The sequence below is a fragment of the Pan troglodytes genome, chromosome 5 (genome assembly GCF_028858775.2).
Source record: "Pan troglodytes isolate AG18354 chromosome 5, NHGRI_mPanTro3-v2.0_pri, whole genome shotgun sequence".
NCBI classification, from domain to species: Eukaryota; Metazoa; Chordata; class Mammalia; order Primates; family Hominidae; genus Pan; species Pan troglodytes.
This window is the reverse complement of record NC_072403.2, coordinates 149,383,774-149,407,533: the sequence shown is the minus strand read 5'-3', so window position 1 is coordinate 149,407,533 and position 23,760 is coordinate 149,383,774. Positions and strand designations below refer to the sequence as shown.

At 40.0% G+C, this 23,760-nt stretch overlaps 1 pseudogene; it reads left to right on the top strand.

Moving 5' to 3' along the window:
- The first annotated feature begins 21,229 nt into the window (after positions 1 to 21,229).
- Positions 21,230 to 21,729, top strand: LOC100610661 (transcription factor BTF3 homolog 4-like; annotated as a pseudogene).
- The last annotated feature ends 2,031 nt before the right edge of the window (positions 21,730 to 23,760 follow it).

Sequence of the window (23,760 nt, the reverse complement as noted above, 5' to 3'; positions counted from 1 at the left end):
AATCCCAACGCTTTGGGAGGCCAAGGTGGGTGGATCGCCTGAGGTTGGAATTTCGAGACCAGTCTGACCAACATGGAGAAATCCCGTCTCTACTAAAAATACAAAAATTAGGCTGGGTGCGGTGGCTCACACCTGTAATCCCAGCACTTTGGGAGGCCACCGCAGGCAGATCATGAGGTCAGGAGACCAAGACCATCCAGGCTAACATAGTGAAACCCTGTCTCTACTAAAAATACAAAAAAATTAGCCGCACGTGGTGGCGGGCGCCTGTGGTCCCAGCTACTCAAAGGCTGAGGCAGGAGAATGGTGTGAACCCGGGAGGCGGAGCTTGCAGTGAGCCGAGATTGCGCCACTGCACTCCAGCCTGGGTGACAGAGCAAGACTCCGTCTCAAAAAAAAAAAAAAAAAAAATTAGCCTGGCGTGGTGGCGCATGCCTGTAATCCCAGCTACTCGGAAGGCTAAGGCAGAAGAATCGCTTGAACTTGGGAGGCCAAGGATCCTGTGAGCCGAGATCACGCCATTGCACTCCAGCCTGGGCAACAAAAGCAAAACTCTGTCTCAAATAAAAAAAAAAAAAAATTAAAATAAAAAAAATCAACTTTTGTTTTAAATTAAGGGGTTACATGTGTAGGTTTATTACATGGATATATTGCATGATGCTGAGGTTTGGAATATGAATGATCCTGTCACCCAGATAGTGAGTATATCACTCAGCAGTTAGTTTTTCAACCCTTTTCCCCTTCCCTCCCCACTCTATTAAGCCCCATTGTCTATCACTGCCATCTTTATGTCCATGAGTACCCAATGTTAAGCTCCTACTTGGAAGTGAGAACATGTGATATTTGATTTTCTGTTCCTGCATTAATTTGCTTAGGATAATGGTCTCCAGCTGCATCCATGTTGCTGTAAAAGGACAAGATTTCATTACTTTTTATGGCTGTATAGTATTCCATGGTGTATATATTCACTCCATTTTCTTTATCCAATCCACTGTTGATGGGCACCTGGGTTGATTTCATGTCTTCGCTATTGTGAATAGTGCTGTGATAAACATGTGAGTGCCTGTGTCTTTTTGGTAGAATGATTTATTTTCTTTGGGACATATATCCAGTAATAAGACTGCTGGGTCAAATGGTAGTTCCATTTTAAGTTATTTGAGAAATCTCCAAAGGCTTTCCACAGTGGCCGAACTAATTTACATTCCCACCAACAGTGTGTAAGTGTTCCCTTTTCTCCACAGCCTCTTCAGCACCAGTCATTTTTTGACTTTTTAATAATAGCCATTCTGACTGGTGTGAGATGGTATCTCACTGTGGTTTTGATATGCATTTCTCTGATGATTAGTGATGTTGATCTTTTTTTATGTTTATTAGCTGCTTGTATGCCTTCTTTTGAGAAATGTCTATTCATTTCTTTTGCTCATTTGTAATGGGATTGTGTGGTTTTTCTTCTTCAATTGTTTAAGTTTCTTATAGATTCTGAATATTAGACCTTTGTTGTGTGCATAGTTTGCTAATATTTTCTCCCATTCTGTAGGTTGTTTACTCTGTTGATAGTTTCTTTTGCTCTGCAGAAACTCTTTAGTTTAATTAGGTCCTACTTGTCAATTTATGTTTTTGTTGCAATTGCTTTTGAAGACTTAGTCACAAATTCTTCCCCAAGGCTGAAGTCCAGAATGGAGTTTCCTAGGTTTTCCTGTAGGAGTCTTATAGTTTGAGGCCTTACATGTAAGTCCTTTTTTTTTTTTTTTCTTTAGTAGAGAGGGGTTTTCACTATGTTGGCCAGGTTGGTCTTGAACTCCTGACCTCAGGTGATCCACCTGCCTCCGCCTCCCAAAATGCTGGGATTACAGGTGTGAACCATCATGCCCAGCACATTTAAATTTTTAATTGATCTTCCGTTAATTTTTGTATATGTTAAAATGTAGGTATCCCATTTCATTCTTCTGCATATAGCTAGCTAGCTATCCCAGCATCATTTATTGAATAGGGAGTTTTTTCCCCATTGTTTATTTTTGTTGACTTTGTCAAAGATCAGTGTGTGGCTTTATTTCTACGTGCTCTATTCTGTTCCATTGGTCTACATGTCTGGTTTGTACCAGAACCATGCTGTTTTGGTTACTGTAGGCTTATAGTATAGTTTGAAGTTGGGTAATACGATGCCTCCAGCTTTGTTTTTGTGGGGTTTTTGTTGTTGTTGTTGTTGTTGCTTATGATTGCCTTGGCTATTTGGACTCTTTGTTGATTCCACATGAATTTTAGAATAGGTTTTTCTAATTCTGTGAAAAGAAGGATGCACTTTCCTCACACTCCTTAGGTAATAACTGGGTGAAACTGAAGGAGGAGTGGAGACAGTGTAGGCTTCAACATCAGAGATGTTATGCCTCACACATGACTGAGCTTGATGACTGTTTAGTGAATGGGAGAATGTGGCAGAGGGACTGAAAGTCCTTGCTATGAAATCAGAAAGAGTTGGGTCCAGTACTGTCTCCACCCAGTAGACCTGGTTTGTACTAACTTGTGAGACGCACTTGTTAAATTTTCAGGAATTTTGTATGCTGGTTGTTAAACTTGGACTTCATTAAATATATTCTATAAACTTACAAATAAGTGATATTTAAAAAGACAATATACATTCAAAAGTCACCATTCCCAATTCTATCACTATTGTCTGTGCTCTCAAGGTGATTTGTCTTATGGGGTGGAAATGCTACATCACGGTGTGTGATTGTGCATCTCTTCCTTACTCCACGTTCTATGAGCTGGCAGCTCAAAACTTGCCACAGTGGAAGCATTTAATCTACAGAAATAGGCAAATACTATAAATTGGGGCTTAATTTGTTGTTTTATTTACTGATAGGCTAAATTTTAAAAAGTGGTGAAAAGAATGTTAATAATGCATGTTAAACACAAAAGTATATCATGTCTAACCACTTTTACTGTGAATAGCAGAAACCAATTGAGAAAACATTTTTTCTGTATACAAAAACTTTCATACAATTCAGCAGAGTTGGCTCATGGCACTGATGGAAACCTTGACATTCCAACAAGTGTCTACAAAGTTTCATTTCTGTCTGACTTGTCATAAACAAAAATATCAACCAACATTTATCTCAGATATACATGATATACACATGGTTCTGATTGTTAGAATTTTTTTTCTTTTTCTTTCTTTCTTTCTTTTTTTTATTTTTTTTGAGACAGAGTCTCACTCACTGTTTTGCCGAAACTGGAGAGCAATGGTGTGATCTTGGCTTACCGCAACCTCCACCCTTTGGGTTCAAGCGATTCTCCTGCCTCAGCCTCCTGAGCAGTTGGGACTACAGGCATGTGCCACTATGCCCAGCTAATTTTTGTATTTTTGTAGAGATGGGGTTTCACCATGTTGGCCAGGCTTCTCTCAAACTCCTGACCTCAAGTGATCTGCCTGCCTCGGCCTCCCAAAGTGCTGGGATTACAGGTGTGAGAGACCGCGCTCTGGTTGATAAAAATTTACCAGCACACCATTGTCTCCACTTCATGTTAGCTGTGAGTCCTTGGGAAAATTACTCACTCCCCCTCATGGTACTGTTGTGGGGAAGAACCCTCAGTAATAACACATGTTTGGTAATTAGTCCAGGTTCGGCCCCCTGATGAGATTTTCATGTGTATACTAGTTATCTCCTCCTGCCCAGCAACAATACTGCTGCCACTCACTCTTTCTTAAATTTGCACTCAATTTTTGGAACAGATGATACTTGCATATGGGGAAAATTCAAAAGGTAAAAAATGGTATAGAGTGAAAAATCAAATCTCCCCACCAAACTGTCCCCAGACATCCAGTTCCCTTCTCTAAAGGAAAACACTGTTACATTTTGTTGTTTATCCTTCCAGAGACAGTCTATGAATTTAGAAAACACACATGCATGTATATATATTATTTTTAAAACATACATGATGGTATACTATATATACTATTATTTCCTATCTTGCTTTATTCATTTAATAAAGTATCTTGCAGAGCTTTCCAGAACAATGTGGATAGTTCCATGCAGACTGGGCACAGTATGCTAATGAATAGACAGTGTCTGTGTAACCAGTTCCTTATTGTTGGACGTTTAGGTTGTTTCTAATCCTTTTCTGTAACAGTGCTGCAAAGAGGATTCTTGTACATGTCATTTTGTACCTATCTTTATTGGTTTTCTGATATTTTGTTTTAAAAAATATTTGTTGAAGGAGATAAGCTCAGTGTGATACTTGCACATGATCACAGCTAGTTCAAAAAAATCACTAAAATATTTACTGAGTGTTTACTCTATGAACAACATTATCATTTTATCTAGAAGTGTTAAATATTAATCAGGGGCATCACCATTTTATCTAGAAGTATTGAATATTAATTAAAGGTATATATTGAGGGAGGGAAGAAGAGTGTTGATTTTACTTAAAAAGAGCATTAATAATCTGAGAGAGATGATTTTTTTTTAACTCTCATGAAACAAGAAAAAGAGGCTACATGACAAAGTAAAATTAAGAAGCAGAAATAAGGAAATAAAAATTTCACTTGGACTATCACATGTGACATGGCCGGCTACTATCTGCCTCTTAAAATTCTCTTCCCTGGGACAGAGCAGCATGCGGAGGCTCGCATCATGAATTTTAGCTTCAGAAAGACTGCAGGAATCAGTCAGGAATCCCAAGAGGACCCACAGACCCTCTGAAGGAAGTGAACTGCTCCTGCAGGACCCAGGAGGCACCGCAAATACTATGAGTGCTCAAACTGCAGAAGTGGGAAAGGGAGTTCCTCCCCACCACTGCCCCGCACCGAACACACACCCCAACTGGGGAAAATGAAGGTTTAGTTTGCGGGAGAAAACTCCAACCTTACCTGGAGCTGAGTCACTTTAGAGAGTTGAGTGAAATACAAGGGCAGAGAAAGCAGTGGGAAAGGCCCTGGGAGCCTGCTGGGTCCCCAGGCAAGCCATTCCTGCCTGGCCTCACAGGGATCCTTCAGGAGGGCAGCCAGCAGTGGGGAGAAAACACCACAGGGAGAAGGAAGTCTCCAGCTGAACTTTGTAACAGTTTGAACCCATAGAGGAGCCTCCTGGCCAGAACTTGGTGGGGAGGGTGCGAATCCTGCCTGCAGACTCCACAAGTGGGGGAAGAACTAAAGCCCTTCTCTTTTGCAGCTGGGAGGTGGGTAGTCTAGGGCAAGATCTCAGCCCTGATTGCCCACTGCCTGGAAACAGACTCTGTGCTGTTAGGTGGGGGCACAGTGGGAGTGAGATCAGCCCTTTGGATTGCATGGCAGCTGGGTGAGGCCTGTGACTGCCGGCTTTCCCCCACTTCCCTGACAACCTGTGTTATTCAGTAGAGGCAGCCATAATCCTCCTAGGTACACAACTCCACTGACCTGGGAACCTCACCCCCATTCCCCACAGCAACCACAGCAAGACCTGCCCAAGGAGAGTCTAAGTTCAGACACACTTACCCTGCCACCACCTGAAGCTCATTCCCTACCCACCCTGGTAGCTGAAGACAAAGGGCATATACTCTTAGGAATTCTATGGCCCTGCCCACCACCGGTTCCTCCCCATACTAGCACAGCTGATGCTCTCTGGAAAGCGCCACCTCCTGGCAGGAGGCCAACCAGCACAAAAACAGGGCATTAAATCACCAAAACTAAGAACCCTCACAGAGTCCATTTCACCCCCTGCCACCTCCACTGGAATAGGTGCTGGTATCCACAGCTGAGAGACCCATAGATGGTTCACATCACAGGACTCTGTGCAGACTACCCCCAGTACCAGCCTGGAGCCTGGTAGACTTGCCGGGTGGCTAGACCCAGAAGAGAGATAACAATCTCTACAGCTTGGCTCTCAGGAAGCCACACTCACAGGAAGAGGAGGACAGTACTACATCAAAGGAACACCCTGTGGGACACAAGAACCTGAACAACAGACTTCAGCCCTAGACCTTCCCTCTGATAGAGCCTGCCCAAATGAGAAGGAACCAGAAAACCAACTCTGGTAATATGAGAAAACAAGACTCTTTAACACCCCCCAAAAATCACACTAGTTCACCAGCAATGGATCCAAACCAAGAAGTAATCCCTGATTTACCTGAAAAAGAATTCAGGAGGTTAGTTATTAAGCTAATCAGGGGGGCACTAGAGAAAGGCAAAGCCCAATGCAAGGAAATCCAAAAAACGATACAAGAAGTGAAGGGAGAAATATTCAAGGAAATAGATAGCATAGAGAGAAAACAATCAAAACTTCAGGAAACATTGGGCACTTTTATAGAAATGCAAAATACTCTGGAAGTCTCAGGAATAGAATTGAACAAGTGGAAGAAAGAAACTCAGAGCTCAAAGACAAGATCTAATTAACCCAATCCAACAAAGACAAAGAAAAAAGAATAAGAAAATATGAACAAAGCCTCCAAGAAGTCTGAGATTATGTTAAATGGCCAAACCTAAGAATAATTGGTGTTCCTGAGGAAGAAGAGAAATCCAAAAGCTTGGAAAACATATTTGGGATAATAATTGAAAAAAAATTCCCTGGCCTTGCTAAAGACCTAGACTTCCAAATAAAGGAAGCACAAAGAACATGTCGGAAATTCATTGCAAAAAGATCATCACCTAGGCACACTATCGTCAGGTTATCTAAAGTTAAGACAAAGGAAAGAATCTTAAGAGCTGTAAGACAAATGCGCCAAGCAACCTGTAAAGGAAAACCTATCAGATTAACAGTAGATTTCTCAGCAGAAATCCTACAATCTAGAAGGGATTGGGTTCCTATCTTCAGCCTCCTCAAACAAAATAATTATCAGCCAAGAATTTTGTATCCAGTGAAACTAAGCAACATGTATGAAGAAAAGATACAGTCTTTTTCAGACAAACAAATGCTGAGTGAATTCGCCATTAGCAAGCCACCACTATAAGAACTGCTAAAAGGAGCTCTAAATCTTGAAACAAATTGTGAAAACACATTAAAACAGAACCTCTTTAGAGCATACATCTCACAGGATGTATAAAACGAAAATACAATTTAAAAAGCAAAAACAAAAAAGCAAGGTATACAGGCAACAAATAGCACAATGAACAGAATGGTACCTCACATCTCAATACTAACACTGAATGTAAATGGTCTAAATGCTCCACTTAAAAGATACAGAACTGAAAAATGGGTAAGAATTCACCAACCAAGTACCTGCTGCCTTCAAGAGACACACTTAACACATAAGGACTCACATAAACTTGAAGGGGTGGAAAAAAAGGCATTCCATGCAAATGGACACCTAAAGCAAGCAGGGGTAGCTATTCTTAGATCAAACAAAACAAACTTTAAAGCAACAGCAGTGAGGTCGGGCGTGGTGTCTCACGCTTGTAATCCCAGCGCATTGGGAGGCCGAGGCGGGTGGATCACCTGAAGTCAGGAGTTCGAGACCAGCCTAGTCAACATGGTGAAACCCTGTCTCTACTAAAAACACAAAAATTGGCCAGGCATCTTGGCACGTGCCTGTAGTCCTAGCTACTTGCAAGTCTGAGGCAAGAGAATCACTTGAACCTGGGAGGTGGAGGTTACAGTGAGCTGAGATTGCACCACTGCACTCTAGCCTGGGTGACAGAATGAGACTCTGTCTCAAAAAAAAAAAAAAAAAAAGCAACAGCAGTGAAAAAAGACAAAGAAGGACTTTATATAATAGTAAAAGGCCTTGTCCAACAGGAAAATATCAGAATTCTAAACATATATGCACCTAACACTGGAGCCTTCAAATTTATAAAACAATTACTAATGGACCTACGAAATGAGATAGACAGTAACACAATAATAGTGGGGTACTTCAATACTCCACTGACAGCACTAAACAGATCATCAAGACAGAAAGTCAACAAAGAAACAATGGATTTAAACTACACCTTGGAACAAATGGACTTAACAGATATATACAGAACATTCCATCCATACAACAACCATAGAATACACATTCTATTCAACAGTGCTTGGAACTTTCTCCAAGATAGACCATACAATAGGCCACAAAATGAGCCTCAATAAATTTTGAAAAATTGAAATTATATCAAGCACTCTCTCAGACCACAATGGAATAAAACTGGAAATTGGCCGGGTGTGGTGGCTCACGCCTATAATCCCAGCACTTTGGGAGGCCAAGGTGGGTGGATCACCTGAGGTCAGGAGTTTGAGACCAGCCTGGCCAAAATGGTGAAACCCAGTCTCTACTAAAAATACAAAAATTAGCCGGGTGTGGTGGCACATGCCTGTAATCCCAGCTACTCAGGAGGCTGAGGCAGGAGAATCGCTTGAACCCGGGAGGTGGAGATTGCAGTGAGCTGACATTGTGCCATTGCACTCTAGCCTGGGTAACAAGAGAGAAACTCCATCTCAAAAACAAAAACAAAAACAAAACTGGAAATCAACTCCAAAAGGAACCTTCAAAACCATGCAAATACATGGAAATTAAATAACCTGCTCCTGAATGATCACTGGGTTAAAAATGAAATCAAGATGGAAATTAAAAAATTATTTGAACTGAACGACAATGGTGATACAACCTATCAAAACCTCTGGGATACAGCAAAGGTGGTGCTAAGAGGAAAGTTCATGGCCCTAAATGCCTACATCAAAAAGACTGAAAGAGCACAAATTGACACTCTAAGGTCACACCTCAAGGAACTAGAGAAACAAGAACAAACCAAACTCAAACCCAGCAGAAGTAAGGAAATAACCAAGATCAGAGCAGAACTACATGGAACTGAAACAAACAAACCAAAAAATACAAAAGATAAATGAAACAAAAGCCTGGTTCTTTGAAAAGATAAATAAAATTGATAGACCATTAGCAAGACTAACCAAGGAAAAAAGAGAGAAAATCCAAATAACCTCAATAAGAAATGAAATGGGAGATATTATAACTGACACCACAGAAATACACAAGACCATTCAAGGCTACTATGACACACCTTTATGCGTACAAACTTGAAAACCTAGAAGAGGTGGATAAATTCCTGGAAAAATACATCCCTCCTAGCTTAAATCAGGAAGAATTAGATACCATAAACAGACCAATAACAAGCAACAAGATTGAAATGGTAATTTAAAAATTACCAACAAGAAAAAAGTCCAGGACCAGAAGGAGTCACAGCAGAATTCTAGCAGACATTCAAAGAAGAATTGGTACCAATCCTATTGACACTATTCCACAAGACACAGAAAGAGGGAACGCTCTCTAATTCATTCCATGAAGCCAGCGTCACCCTAATACCAAAACCAGGAAAGGACATAACCAAAAAAGAAAACTGCAGACTCATATTCCTGATGAATATAGATGCTAAAATCCTTAACAAAATACTAGCTGACCAAATCTAATGACATATCTAAAAGATAATCCACCATGATCAAGTGGGTTTCATATCCGGGATGCAGGGATGGCTTAACGTATGCAAGTCAATAAATGTGATACATCACATGAAAAGAATTAAAAACAAAAAAAAGATCATCTCAATAGATGCAAAAAAGCATTCGACAAAATCCAGCATCCCTTTATGATTAAAACTCTCAGCAAAATCAGCATATAAGGGACATACCTCAATGTAATAAAAGCCATCTAGGATAAACTCACAGCCAAAATAATACTGAATGGGAAAACGTTGAAAGCATTCCCTCTGAGAGCTGGAACAAGACAAGCATGCCCACTCTCACCACTCCTCTTCAACATAGTACTGGAAGTCCTAGCCAGAGTTATCAGACAAGAGAAAGAAATAAAGCGCATCCAAATCAGTAAAGAAGAAGTGAAACTATCAATTTTTGCTGATGAAAGAATCGTTTATCTCGAAAACCCTAAAAACTTCTCCAAAAAGCTCCTAGAACTGACAAAAGAATCAGCAAAGTTTCTGGATACAGGATTAATGTACACAAATCAGTAGCTCTCCTACTCTGCACCAACAGCAACCAAGTGGAGAATCAAATCAAGAACTCAGCCCCTTTTACAATAGCTGCAAAAAAATAAAATACTTAGGAATATACCTAACCAAGGAATTGAAAGACCTCTACAAGGAAAACTACAAAACACTGCTGAAAGAAATCATAGATGACACAAACAAATGGAAACATATCCCATGCTCATGGGTAGAATCAATATTGTGAAAATGTCCATACTGCCAAAAGTAATCTGCAAATTCAATGTAATCCCCATCAAAATACCACCATCATTCTTCAAAGAATTAGAAAAAACAATTCTAAAACTCATATGGAAGCAAAAAAGAGTCCACATAGCCAAAGCAAGACTAAGCAAAAAGAACAAATCTGGAGGCATCACACTACCTGATTTTAAACTATACTATACGGCCATAATCACCAAAAGAACATGGTACTGGTATAAAAATAGGCACATAGACCAATGGAACAGAATAGAGAGCCTAGGGCCAGGCACAATGGCTCATGCCTGTAATCCCAGCACTGTGGGAGGCCGAAGCAGACAGATCACCTGAGGTCACGGGTTCACGACCAGCCTGGCCAAAATGGTGAAACCATGTGTCTACTAAAAATACAAAAATTAGCCAGGCATTGCGGCCTACACCTGTAATTCCAGCCACTTGGGAGGTTAAGGTAGGAGAATCACTTGAACCCAGGAGGTGGAGGTTGCAGTGAGCCGAGTTTGCACCACTGCACTCCAGCCTGGATGACAGAGCAAGACTCTGTCTCAAAAAAAAAAAAAAAGAAAAGAAAAAAAAAGAAAAGAAAAAAAGAATAGAGAATGCAGAAATAAACTCAAATATTTATAGCCAACCAATCTTTGACAAAGCAAACAAAAACATAAAGTGGGGAAAGGACACTCTTCAACAAACGGTGCTGGGATAATTGGCTAGCCACATGTAGAATGAAAGTGGATCCTCATCTCTCACCTTACATGAAAATCAACTCAAGATCGATAAAGGACTTAAATCTAAGCCACGAAACTATAAAAATTCTAGAAGATAACGTGGGAAAAACCCTTCTAGTCATTGGCTTAGGCATGGATTTCATGACCAAGAACCCAAAAGCAAATACAATAAAAACAAAGATAAATAGCTGGGACTTAATTAAACTAAAAAGCTTTTGCACTCAGCAGATTAAATAGACAACCCACAGAGTGGGAAAAATCTTCACAATCTATACATCTGACAAAGGACTAATATCCAGAATCTACAACAAACTCAAACAAATCAGCAAAACAAAACAAAACAAAACAAACTCATCAAAAAGTGGGCTAAAGACATGAATAGACAATTCTCAAAAGAAGATATACAAATGGCCAACAAACATATGAAAAATTGCTCAACATCACTAATGATCAGGGAAATGCAAATCAAAAACCACAATGCGATAGCATCTTATTCCTGCAAGAATGGCCATAATTAAAAAATCAAAAAACAGATGTTGACGTGGATGTGGTGATCAGGGAACACTTCTACACTGCTGGTGGGAATGTAAACTAGTACAGCCACTATGGAAAACAGTGTGGAGATTCCTTAAAGAGCTGAAAGTTGAACTATCATTTGACTCAGCAATCCCACTACTCAGCCATACTGAGTAGTACAGGAATACTACTCAGCCATAAGAAGGAATGAATTAATGGTATTTGCAGTGACCTGGATGAGATTAGAGACTATTATTCCAAGTGAAGTAACACTGATATGTGGGAGCTAAGCTATGAGGACACAAAGGCATAAGAATGATACAATGGACTTTGGGGACTTGGGGGGAAGGGTGAAAGGGGGTCACGGGATAAAAGACTACAAACAGGGTGCAGTGTATACTGCCCGGGTAATCAGTGCACCAAAATCTCACTAATCACCACTAAAGAACTTACTCATGTAACCAAACACCACCTCTACCCCAATAACCTATGGAAAAATAAAAAAAAAATACAAATAAAAAATTAAAATAAATAAATTTTCTGGTAACCAAAAAATAAAATAAAATAAAATTCTCTTCCCCATTTTGCTTCCAGGAAACCCCTCTTTCCAGACTTTCCTGGGTCTGCTTTCACTGCTCCTTCTGATTTTCTTTGTAGTCTCTTTCTTCACCTCTTACTCCTTCACCACCTGTGTTGGACAGAGCTGTCCTCAAACCTCAGGCCAAACACTTGACTTCAGTGTCCCCATCCACAATGGCTTCCATCACCAGCATCCCAGACCAGGTCACTCTGCTCATATAGCAATTGATTTGCTGAATGGATTCACTTTTCTGTCCTTCAAGGTCAGTATGGGCCAAAGGGAAGTAAGCATCTTTCCTTTAAAATTTGTTCCATCTCTTGTAGTCTGGAGGCCTCCATCCATCTGCCCAGTTGCCCAAGCCAGTAACTTGACAGTCACTTTAATGCTCTTCCTGCCCTCTTCCTCTAGCATCCAGTCACCAAGGCCTGACAATTCCACAACTTTATATTGCTTTTTTCTGTCCTCTTCTCCCACAGTCACTTGTTTCAACATTTGTCATCTGCAACCAGTAAGAGGACTCAGCCTACAAATATGGCCTTGTTTCCTCCTCACCCTGCACACTGCTACCACTTCATTTCCCTCCAGGTGGCTATGTAGCTTACAAGGTCAAATTCCAGTGTGTGACTGGAACTTCCAATTCATTGCAGGAAGCCTGTCATGACTGGCCCCTGGCAGCCTCTCTAGCCTCTACTGTCCCACATGGGCTTCCCTCTCTACTGCAGAATCAAAATGCATGCAGATCCTAGAACAGGTTAAATCCTTTCAAACGTGCTATATCATCTGCTTGAAATTTTCTTCCCTTCTTTTTTTGTCCACATCAAATCCAGAACTTAACCCAAATTTTGCATTCTCCAGGAAGTCTTCCTTGACCTTCAGTCTGATCACATATTCCTCTCCTGTTTTCCTACAATGCCAGGTGTGGCATTGCTAATAGACTTATATGTATGTCCTGCCAATTTTTGAGAGACAATGATTGATCAAACTTGTATTTTCTCAAGTGTATTCATAGCTTCCCTTAAGCTGATGTATCCTATGTGCACACTCATGTATGCTCATGTGTATGCATGCACGTTTGTATGTGTGTGAGAGAGAGAGAAGGAGAAGGAGAGAGAGAAGAGGGGGAAGGGAGGAAAGAGAAGGGGGGTTGAGAAGGGAAGGGGAGGGGAGAGAAGGGAAGGGGAGGGGAGGGAAGGGGAGGGGAGGGGAGGGTAGGGGAGGTGAGGGAAGGGGAGGGGAGGGGAGGGAAGGGTAGGGAAGGGAAGGGAAGGAAGGGGGAGGAAGGGGGAGGAGAAGGACAAGGAAAAAAGTCACCCTCTTTACTAAGATGGAAGATCTGTCATAAAGCTGGCTGTGGATGTAGATAAGCTTGTTGATGTAGCTTGCAGCCAAAGGTTTGTAGAGTTTATCTTTGGCACCCCATTTCCTCTATGAAATGCAAAATGAAGTTGTCTTCTGAGTAGGGTGCTAGAAGAAAGTGATAAAAGCTTGAAATAGTTATGGTGGGGAATCGGGGAAGGTGTCAATTCAGAACATGAGATAGACTTTCAGGCAGCATCAATAGCCTGGCTGAGGTTGCAGACCCTGAATTTAGAGTAGCTCCAGCCACCAAGCTTTTCTATGGAATCTATACTGGGTCTCCGTTGTGACCAAAAGCCCTTCTTTATTGCTGTGAGAAACTCTATGGCACGTTGGGAAATCCAGACCTAAGCGAAATCAGTCAGGAAACTTATCTATAGGATTTTCTATAGCCTTTGCCCTTCAAGGCAGAGATACTCATAAAACTCAGTAGCTTCCAAGGCCTGGCTTCCTTGCCTCCCTTAGGGCTTTCCCAGAAGGCAGTGCACCTGGACATACCCCAGAGAGAATGCCACAGCTTAGGACATTCCATTTGCTGGGTGACTGGAACATTACCTGCCTGACTTTGAGCCTCCTTTCCAAATGACTGTGACATCCATTCTAAAATTTATGTTGATACAAGAATAGACATCGCCTAGGCTAAAATAATCATCCATTCAACAAAAATTGGCCATTAAAAAATGTAAGCAGCCTGGCCCATGTGTTCTCCATTTCTCTAAGAGCAGTCAGTGCTGGAGCATTTGGCGCTTAGCCCCAAGTCCCTTTATGGCGGCTGTGTAAGGTCACAGAAAGCCATATCCAAAAGGATCCCAGAGAAACCGAATCTGGCAATTTTGTACATCCATAGGGTTAAGAGCTGGAAAGAAATAGCTCTCAATTTTATTGGCTTCCCTCATTGAGGGGATAGCCACCTCTCTCTAATTGCATCTCATAGTTTCCCACTAAAATATTCATCAATCTTCTCCTGGCAGGGCATCAATTCCTCAACTATGCCTAAGATTCCAACAATTTGTAAAAAGTACCGCTGGAAGAAGTACTGCTGGAGTATGATCCTTTATAGTCAGGAGTTAAGATTGCTTTTGATCATTTAGGAGACAGAACTGGAAGTATTATTCAGAGCTCTAAAACAGACCTCTGCCTCATAAATGAGGGTGGTACCTGCAGGTTCTCCTAAAGATACATAGTGATTCCAAAAGGCAAAGAAGGTGGTAAAAATGCTTATGAAAAACAACACTAACTACTACAGTGAAATAATATAGAGAGGGTGTTCTTAAAGGAGAAAGTATCAGGCATTTCAGCCACCTCTGTCTCTCTCTCCTAGTGTGGGATGGGTTGGCTATATAGAAGATTATTCAGAGAAAACTCTGAAGCCCAAAGGCTGCCTTTCCCAGCAGGTTCACCATGGACTTGGTGCTTACCCCAGAGCAGCATTTACAGCATCCCCACATTTACTGCAAATCTAGTTTGGAGCTGCCAGTAGGGGGTTAATATAAGCCCCAGTCGACACAATACTAGAGGCATTCACATATGAAGCCTGCAGTTGCTGCATGGGCACATTTGGCCCACGTTTCCAAAGAGGCAGTAGCTGTTACTGCAGAGAGCACACTGCCTGCCACTGCTGGACCATTAGTATGGAAATGAGGCATGTGTGTGACAGGTGGCCTTACAACCAACACAATTAACTTTCTCCATTAGCTGACGCTCCGACAAAACAGATGCAGCATCAATAAGTACCCCCCTTCCCTACAGAAAAGGAACGACACATTGCAAACCCCTTATTTATAAGGAGGAGCAGGATAATTTCTTCTGTACACACAGAGTGTACAGCACTGGAGTTTGCTTTTGTCTTCTTGAGGTGGTTGTTTATTTTTTATATTTGCCTTATATTAATATTGCAATGCCTCCATAGGTTAATTAGGGTTCCTGAAGTTTTCAAAAAGGAAGTCATCATAGAAGAAGGAAGAGGAAAGTTGGAAAAACCAAATGGGAATTCTTTGTTTTGGAAAGGAAATATACAGATGATTATCTGATGTAGCTGCCAAGGGAATGGAGCAGATTTCAGAGTTTTGCACTAGTTCTTACCAGAAGCATCATTACTAATTAGTAGAATCTTAGAACCTGGAATGTTGAAGAACCATGTGCCTTAACAGGAAATGTTGAAAGTAAAATGGAATATTATAATCTGGGTAGAGAAATTGCTTTCAGAAATTTTCTCTGTATTTTACAAAGGACAACAAAGGGAAATTTAAGACTTGGGACTTCTTGGATTCTTGACTCATGAAAATTACTTAGCAGTGATGTATATTTTTCTAATTATGTTCACATATTTTATTTTATTTTATTTGAGACAGTCTTACTCTGTTGCCCAGGCTGGAGTGCAGTGACACAATCTTAGCTCACTACAACCTCTGCCTCCCGGGTTCAAGCAATTCTCCTGCCTCAGACTCCTGAGTAGCTGGGATTACAGTCACCCACCACCATGCCCAGGTAATTTTTGTATTTTTTTAGTAGAGACGGGGTTTCACCATGTTGGCCAGGCTGGTCTCGAACTCCTGACCTCAGGTTATCCGCCCGCCTTGGCCTCGTCTAATGTTTTGAAGTACCTTTGGATACAAAGCTACATTTTAGCAGAAGCAATGAAACTCTAATAACTTTGTTGTCATTTCAAAAATAGAAATGTGGATATTTAATCACCATTGCATATATAAGGGAGAAATTCGTTCTCCAAAATATAGCCTATAAAAGAGTTCAGATTTTCATTATAACATTCTTTTAGAACTGTAATATTTATTATCTCTCTTGTGTTACTGATCTCACATGTACTAGATCAATCATCTAGAAAAAGTCTTTTTTACCCACCTCAATGGAAGGTCATTAATGTTTTCTGCTGTGTGGTCTGAGGCTTCTTTGTAGAAGCTTGACTATGAAAAATTTATCAAATGTCTCCTGGTAGATGAGGAGCTCAGTCCTGCCCCTTGTTCTGATGTTGAGAAAGGTCAGAAAGTGAACTTTGCCTTCCTTTGTGAACTGCTGTAGGCTCTCAGAACAAACAGACATTGATGATTCAGGCTCTTAACCTCACTCAATGAGCCTCTTTAAGCCTCAGTTCCATCACCTGTAAGATGAAAATAAAATCACACCTTATGGGATAGTTAAGAGGAGAAATTCTATGTGATGATGCATGTAAACTGATTGGTTCATTTCAAATATTCAATGACTAGATAATTTTGAAGGAGGGGTGGGAGAGTCTCAGACACTAGACACTTCAAATAGCCACTCTTGGGCCGGACTCCATGGCTCACGCCTGTAATCCCAGCTCTTTGGGAGACGAAGGTGGGCGGATCACCTGAAGTCGGGAGTTCGAGACCAGCCTGATCAACATGGAGAAACCCCATCTCTACTAAAAATACAAAATTAGCAGGGCATGGTGGCGCATGCCTGTAATCCCCGCTACTCGGGAGGCTGAGGCAGGAGAATCTCTTGAACCTGGAAGGCGGAGGTTGTAGTGAGCCGAGATTGCACCATTGCACTCCAGCCTCGGTGACAGAGCAAGACTCCATCTAAAAAAAAATAAAAAAAAATAAAACAACAACAACAAACACTCTTCCTCCATAGTAGAATCACCTGGGGAGCATTTTTAAATTGCCCTTATCTGGGTCCCTACAAATGGGTGAAATCACGAACTTAGGAAGGGGGCCCAGGTATCAGCATTAAAGACAAAATCTTTCCCAGATGATTCTTATCTGCATTTAGTCTTGAGAAGCACTGCCTTAAGTGGTTGAAATTTCTCCCTCTCTTTCCTATCCTCAGTCCAACAGCAACCATTTCCTACTCGTTTTTCTCCTGCGTGTCTTCATCTGCCTTATCCCAGCCAGCAGCCCCACTTCAGGTCTCTCTCTCATAGCTGAACTGCTGCAATCCACAGCCTCCTCACTGGTTTTGTTGACCCTAAGCATTCCCATAATAATTATACACATTGCAAGATAAATATTCCTAAAAGACATCTTTGATCTTGTTACAACCCTGTTAACAAATGTCAGTGGCTCGCTGTTGCCTAACAACTGTCGTCCAAACTAGGGATCCAAAAATATGATGGAAATAAGCACGAATACATAGAAATTAGACACTGATCAGAGGTCATACTGTGTGGGCTGAGGAAATGCAGACTTTAATGTCCTTCTTCTGATCACTCCTTGACTTTGGAAATCCAGTCCATCCTTTACTGACTAGCTCCTCCACAATGCCTTCCCAGCCATCGTCACTCTTGGCTGGAACAGGAGGACCAGCCTTCCTGGTTTGCTCCATACTGAAGGTTTTCCCAGGATGTAAAACTTCCAATGCTAAAACCAAGAAAATTCCAGGCAAAGTGGCATGAGTTGGTTACTCCAGGTTGAAATTCTATCAAACTAGTGCAATAACTTGTGGGTTGTGAACTCCTTGTCACAGAAAGCATATAACCATTTGCGCAATGGTCAACTGTCCTTGTTAGAGCACATTCCTATATGAATAACAGGTCAGCCTGGTTGACTTTCCCACTCCAATGTTCTAGATATTTAAAAGGCCTGAAATTGCAATTGAGAAATTATTCTGCAATACCCACTTAAATGACAAAGCTTAGAATGAAAGCTATTCAGTTACAATTTTTTTCAGAATTGTTCTGGACTTCCACACGTCCTTATCTATGACAGAAATTCCTTTCTCTGGGCCCTCCATGGTTTGCTAGGTGGGATCTATATAATAGTGCTGTTTTTCTGATCTACTATGTTACTTGCAAGGTGATGGAACCAAGAAATGGCTTTGGTACCAAGGGAAGTAGGGGCCTTTGGCTTATAGACAGTTTCACAAGCTACTGAGATTCACAATAAAATAACAAAAGTGCATTGCTCATGACAAATATCTGCAAGTTAATGGCAAAAGTCACTCAAGGCAAAACTAAATTCTCCAAATCTGCCCCTTCTCCCGCAGTGTGTATTGTTATGGTGATGAGAAAGGCTCAGACTGGAAAAGGATTAGGACATGTTGCTTAGGGAAAGGGTATTTTTCTCATCCTTCATAAGTCCTGTTTAGAATGTCCACTTCTGAAATAGGCTGAAAGTTTCCTTTATTTTAGCTCCTGTGGTGTTCAGCAATAAAAGTTTTACTTTTAATTTTTTAGTTTTTGCCTATGAAATACTCTAACATAGTTCACTTTTCAAAAATACAGAAAAAATTAAACAAATAGTCTCGAAAACATGCTAAGTAAAAGAAACCAGATACAAATGGTCACATATTATAGGATTTTTAAATCTTAATTATCCAGAACAGATAAATCCATACAGACAGAATAAGAATGGGTGATGGCCAGAAGCTGGGGGAGGGGCAAATGGGTAGAAACCAATTAATGAGTAAGGGGATTTATTTTGGTGGGATGAAAATGTTTTGGAACTAGATAGAGGAGGTGGTTGCACACACTGTGAACATACTAAATGCCCCTGAATTGTTCACTTTAAAATGGTTAATTCTACGTTATGTGGATTCCACTTCAATACATTACTTTTTAAATTAATAGAGTAAATGTCTCTCTCCTTCATTTATCTACCAGCCACTCAGCCTCCCCTCTCCAGAGGTAATCAACGCACCCAATTTCTTGTGTTTTCTTTCAGAAATATTTTATGCATAATCAAACAAATTCTGACAAGTCTTCTCTGTCTTTCTTTTTATGCGAATAGTAGCATACAGTGCATACTATTCTGCACTTGGTGATTTTGTTTGTTTGCTTACGTAAAAATAAAGCTTGGAGCTCAATATTTAATACCGTCCTCACTTCTTTTTAACAGCTGCATGATGTTCTAGCATACGTGCATATTAACTGAGCCCCCACTGCTGAACATTTAGACTATTTCCAACATTTGCTATTCAAAACAACGAAGCAATGAGGAGCTTTGTGCATGTCATTCTGCACATGAGTGAGTATATCTGTAGGATAAGTTCTCAGAAACAAACATACTGTTTGAGAGATATATGCACTTGTAATTTTGGTATATAAAATCAAATTGCCTGGCTTAAAGTTTCTACCATTTATTCTCCCTGCAGTAACTTATAAGAATGTCTGTTTTCTCACAATTACTGGCAAAATCGATAATTCTCTTTAGGACCAGAAATTTGCTATAGCAATATAGAAGACTGTGCATCCTTTAGTTTTCACAAATCCAGAATTAGCTTAGCTTCTCTTTGTTTTGCTTTACTTTGCTTTGCTCATGGACACACCCTAGGCTGGAACCTTCCTCTCTCTCTCTCTCTCTTTTATTTTTTTAAATGAATCCACTTCCTAAATGGTTATTGCTTTGAAATCCAGATGGTTTGGCCAACCTTCCTGAATATTAAATTTGTGAACAGTTTTTGCATGACTTTATTTTCCGGAAACAAAATTTTTAAGTAATGTTAGCCCTCTCTATAGGTCGATTTCATATACCCAAATTCAACCAACCTTGGATGAAAACATTTGAAAAAATAAAAATAAAAAAAAAGAAGATAATATAATTTTTAAAAACAGGTATTTACATAGCATTTACATTATATTAAGTATTATAAGTTATCTAGAAATGACTTATAGCACATGGGAGGGTGTGTGTAGGTTTTACGTAAGTACCACACCATTTTCTATCAGTGACTTGAGCATCTGTAGATTTTGGTATCCATGGGAAGTCCTGGAACCAATTTCCCGTGGACACCGAGAGACAACTGTAATTGTTAATAAAAATAATCGCAGATGTGTTTTCAGTCTAGCAATGGTAATGTAGTCTTATTAGTACAGCAAACAGTCAAAAATTTCAGTCCTACACAAACTTAATCCAATAAATATATATTAAGCATCTTCTTCTTTGCAAGTTTTTGTGTCGTGTCCTATGGATGATACGTGAGGAACAAAACATAGCACAAAGCAGGAATATGAAACAGAACATGGCAAACAATCTGGGAGGAAAAATGGTCTCAGAGGAAAATTGTTTCACATTCATGACAGGGAAAGATATCTGGGTGGAGTAATGAGTGTCATGACTCATGACACCCTCAATGGGTGAAGATGGGGAATGAGTGAACGAATGAATGACTTATCCCTAGAAAACATTTTATTGCCTTTTTGTTGACTTTATTTGTGGTGACGAATTTTATAATTTTTGTTCCTGATTCTAATATCTAGGTTTTATCCAACATTCCTATTTGCTTCCTTCTCCTACCTGAGGGACTCTCAACATGTAGGTATTGATGAGATGACTTTAATTGAATCTAGAAAAACAGATCTAGCCTTCCATTTATTAACTCATGATTAGGCAGACTCTTAAAACCTAACAGTCACCTGTGACTTTAGAACATTTCTGCCAAGCATGATATGAAGGTCAACATCTTAAAAACAGCCTTTAAAAATATTTCAGTTTAAAATATTTTAATCCTTGTGTTTCATGAAATCATTACCTGCTTTCAGAAAATGTGCTAAAAAGCCTGATTAATTACTGTGTCAAACTTTTGAATGGGCTAAAAATGAGTGCAAAAGTTAAATAGCAAAGTTAATGGTGTTCTACAGAAAATTTTTGGAAATATAGAGTCATGACAGGAATTTAGTTAAAAATAAATGTAATCCTGGTTGGATTTAAGTAAAGTTTATTGAGTTTTAAAGCAAAATGCCAGTGTGCTCAGCATTGTGTTAGTTTCTAGAGCTAAAAAAAATAATTCAAAGCCACTCATATTAGAAAGATATGATAGTCTCTAAATTCAAGGAAAACCCACTGTTTTTCTTTAGATTAAGACTAGGGACTTAATCTAAACTTATCAGACACCTTATACAGATAGAAAAATTGATATTGCAGAAAATCACTCAAATGATTGTATGCTTTGTTCACAGTTTAGAAGAAAAGATGAGGCAGCCATCTTGCTCTTGCCATGTGCTGGTATTGGAGGACCCTCCGTGCTTCAGATTTACCAACAGCATGAATCAAGAAAAGTTAGCCAAACTTCAGGCTCAGGTCCGGATAGGGGGCAAGGGTACACCTCACAGAAGGAAGGTGGTACATAGAACAGCTATAGCTAATGACAAAAAGCTTCAGAATTATCTAAAAAAAACCTGGCTGTGTATAATATAGCTGGTATTGAAGAGGTGAACATGATTAAAGATGATAGGACAGTTATTCATTTCAACAATCCCAAAGTCCAAGCTTCCCTTTCTGCTAATACCTTTGCAATTACTGGTCATGCAGAAGCCAAACCAATCACAGAAATGCTTCCTGGAATATTAAGTCAGCTTGGTGCTGACAGCTCAACAATCCTTAAGAAGTTACCTGAACAGTTCCCATGGCAAGTCTTGGACAGTAAAGCACCAAAACCAGAAGACATTGATGAGGAGGATGATGTTCTAGATCCTATAGAAAAATCTGATAAGGCATCAAAGAATGAAGCTAAATAAAATTTTGGTTTTTGGAAGCTGGCATGGACTAGATTTAACAAATCAGCTACGTGATTCCAAAGTTTTACAAACACGGAGAACATCACCTGTTACTAGTTCAGTAATAAAACTATTTTGTATATTAATAATGCTGTTTGTTCAGGATTTTTCAGTCATTTAATTTTGCATTTTGCACTTCCTCCCAGGATTTTTTTGGTCAAAATAGGAAGTATTGGTGCAGTTTAAGGGTGTTTTGGGTTTTGATTCCTGGTGTTTTTGTTTTTTGTTTGGGGTATTTTTGGTGTATGTATGTTTATGTATGTGTGTGGGTATGTGTGTATACAGTGCGAGAGTAAATTGGAAAACAGTTCTATTCATCCTCCTCCCTCCCCAGTAGAAATAAAAAAATCTTTACCAAACAAAAAAAAAAGAAAAAGAAAAAGAAAAGAAAAGGGCACAAATGTTTTATCTGACCAAAGCTTTTTCAAAAACAATGATTAACTAGAGGATTAAGTCTCCTGCCTCCAGAACACGTGTGGGATTATATTTTAAATATTCATTTTCGCAGATGTGCAGGTGGTATGGCAGGGCAGTGACAGCAGGGGACCCGGGTTTGGTGCTTCCACCAGCAGGGTGTCCTTCTCACCTGACAACAGGAAAAGCTAGCATTTTGCCAGACCTGTTCTGCTTCCTTTCACATTTAGCAAACCTGGTCTGTTTCTCTTTGGAGGTTGTATACGTGAATACCTTTCTTTTATTTTCTTCAAAGGGGGACTATGCCTACCTTTCCTCTAAGTCTACCATTTTTTTAAGTTGTGTTAAAATATACATAACAAAATTTACTATCTTAACTATTTTACGTGTATAGTTTAATCATGTTCAGTACATTTACATTGTTATGCAACCAATCTGCAGTGTTTTATCTTGTAAAACTGAAACTCTATGCCCATTAAACAACTTCTCATCCCCTCCTCCTCCCAGCCTGTGACAGTCACCATACTACTTTTTGTTTCTATGAATCTGCTACTTTTGATTTCTATCAGTTGGACTGCTTTAGGTACCTCATGTAGGTGAAATCATAAGGTATTAATCTGTGTGTGACTGGTTTATTTCACTCAACATAATGTCCTCAAGGTTCATCTATGTTGTAGCATGTCAGAATCTCCTTCCTTTTTAATGTTGAAAAATATTCCATTGTATGTCTATACCACATTTTGTTTACCTGCCCATCCAACAATGAACACTTGGGTTGCATCCATCCTTAGGCTATTGTGACTAATGCTTCAATGAACATGGGTATGTTGAATCTATTCTTTACTTCAGGTTTGGTCATCCTCTTGAATATATGTTTATTTTGTCTTCTGGCTATAGTAAACTTAGGAGCTCCTCCACTTTAGAAGGGGTAATGTTTCAGGGATTGGTGATGACTAAATTCGCATATCCATTTTATCTCCTTTTGGCCCTGATCTGATCTCCCAGGCTGTACTGGCAGCACAGGATGGCAGTCAGTGTCTTCTCTGTTTCAGGACAAGTTGCCTGGGAGTCTTCAGTCCCTTCCCTTTTGTCTCTGTCTTCTTTGTGCACTAAGGGAACATAGGTTTAAACCTCAGAAAACAAACAGCTCTTCAGGAAAAATGTTCATCTTCATATTGCTATTACACAATGTCCAAGTCTACAAAACATTTTGTATTTTGGCAACATCAACTTCTTAGGCCTCACAACCATATTAATGAGGGATTCCTCTCAATGGGTTGGTTGGCATAACTCAACTCTACCGTTTTAACACGCATGACTCAATTACATAAGAGTTAGCTAATGAGCAATGGGGAAGAAGTTACAGGTTAAAACAAATGGCGCCTAAATCAATGGGGAAGAAGTTACAGGTTAAAACAAATGACGCCTAAATGAATCAAGTACCGCCTTTCAGATGCCCACCATTCAACAAAGACCTGGCAAGACATTTTCTCCACTGGGCATGAATCATCCAGATAAAAAGGGCAAACCAGGGCCACCT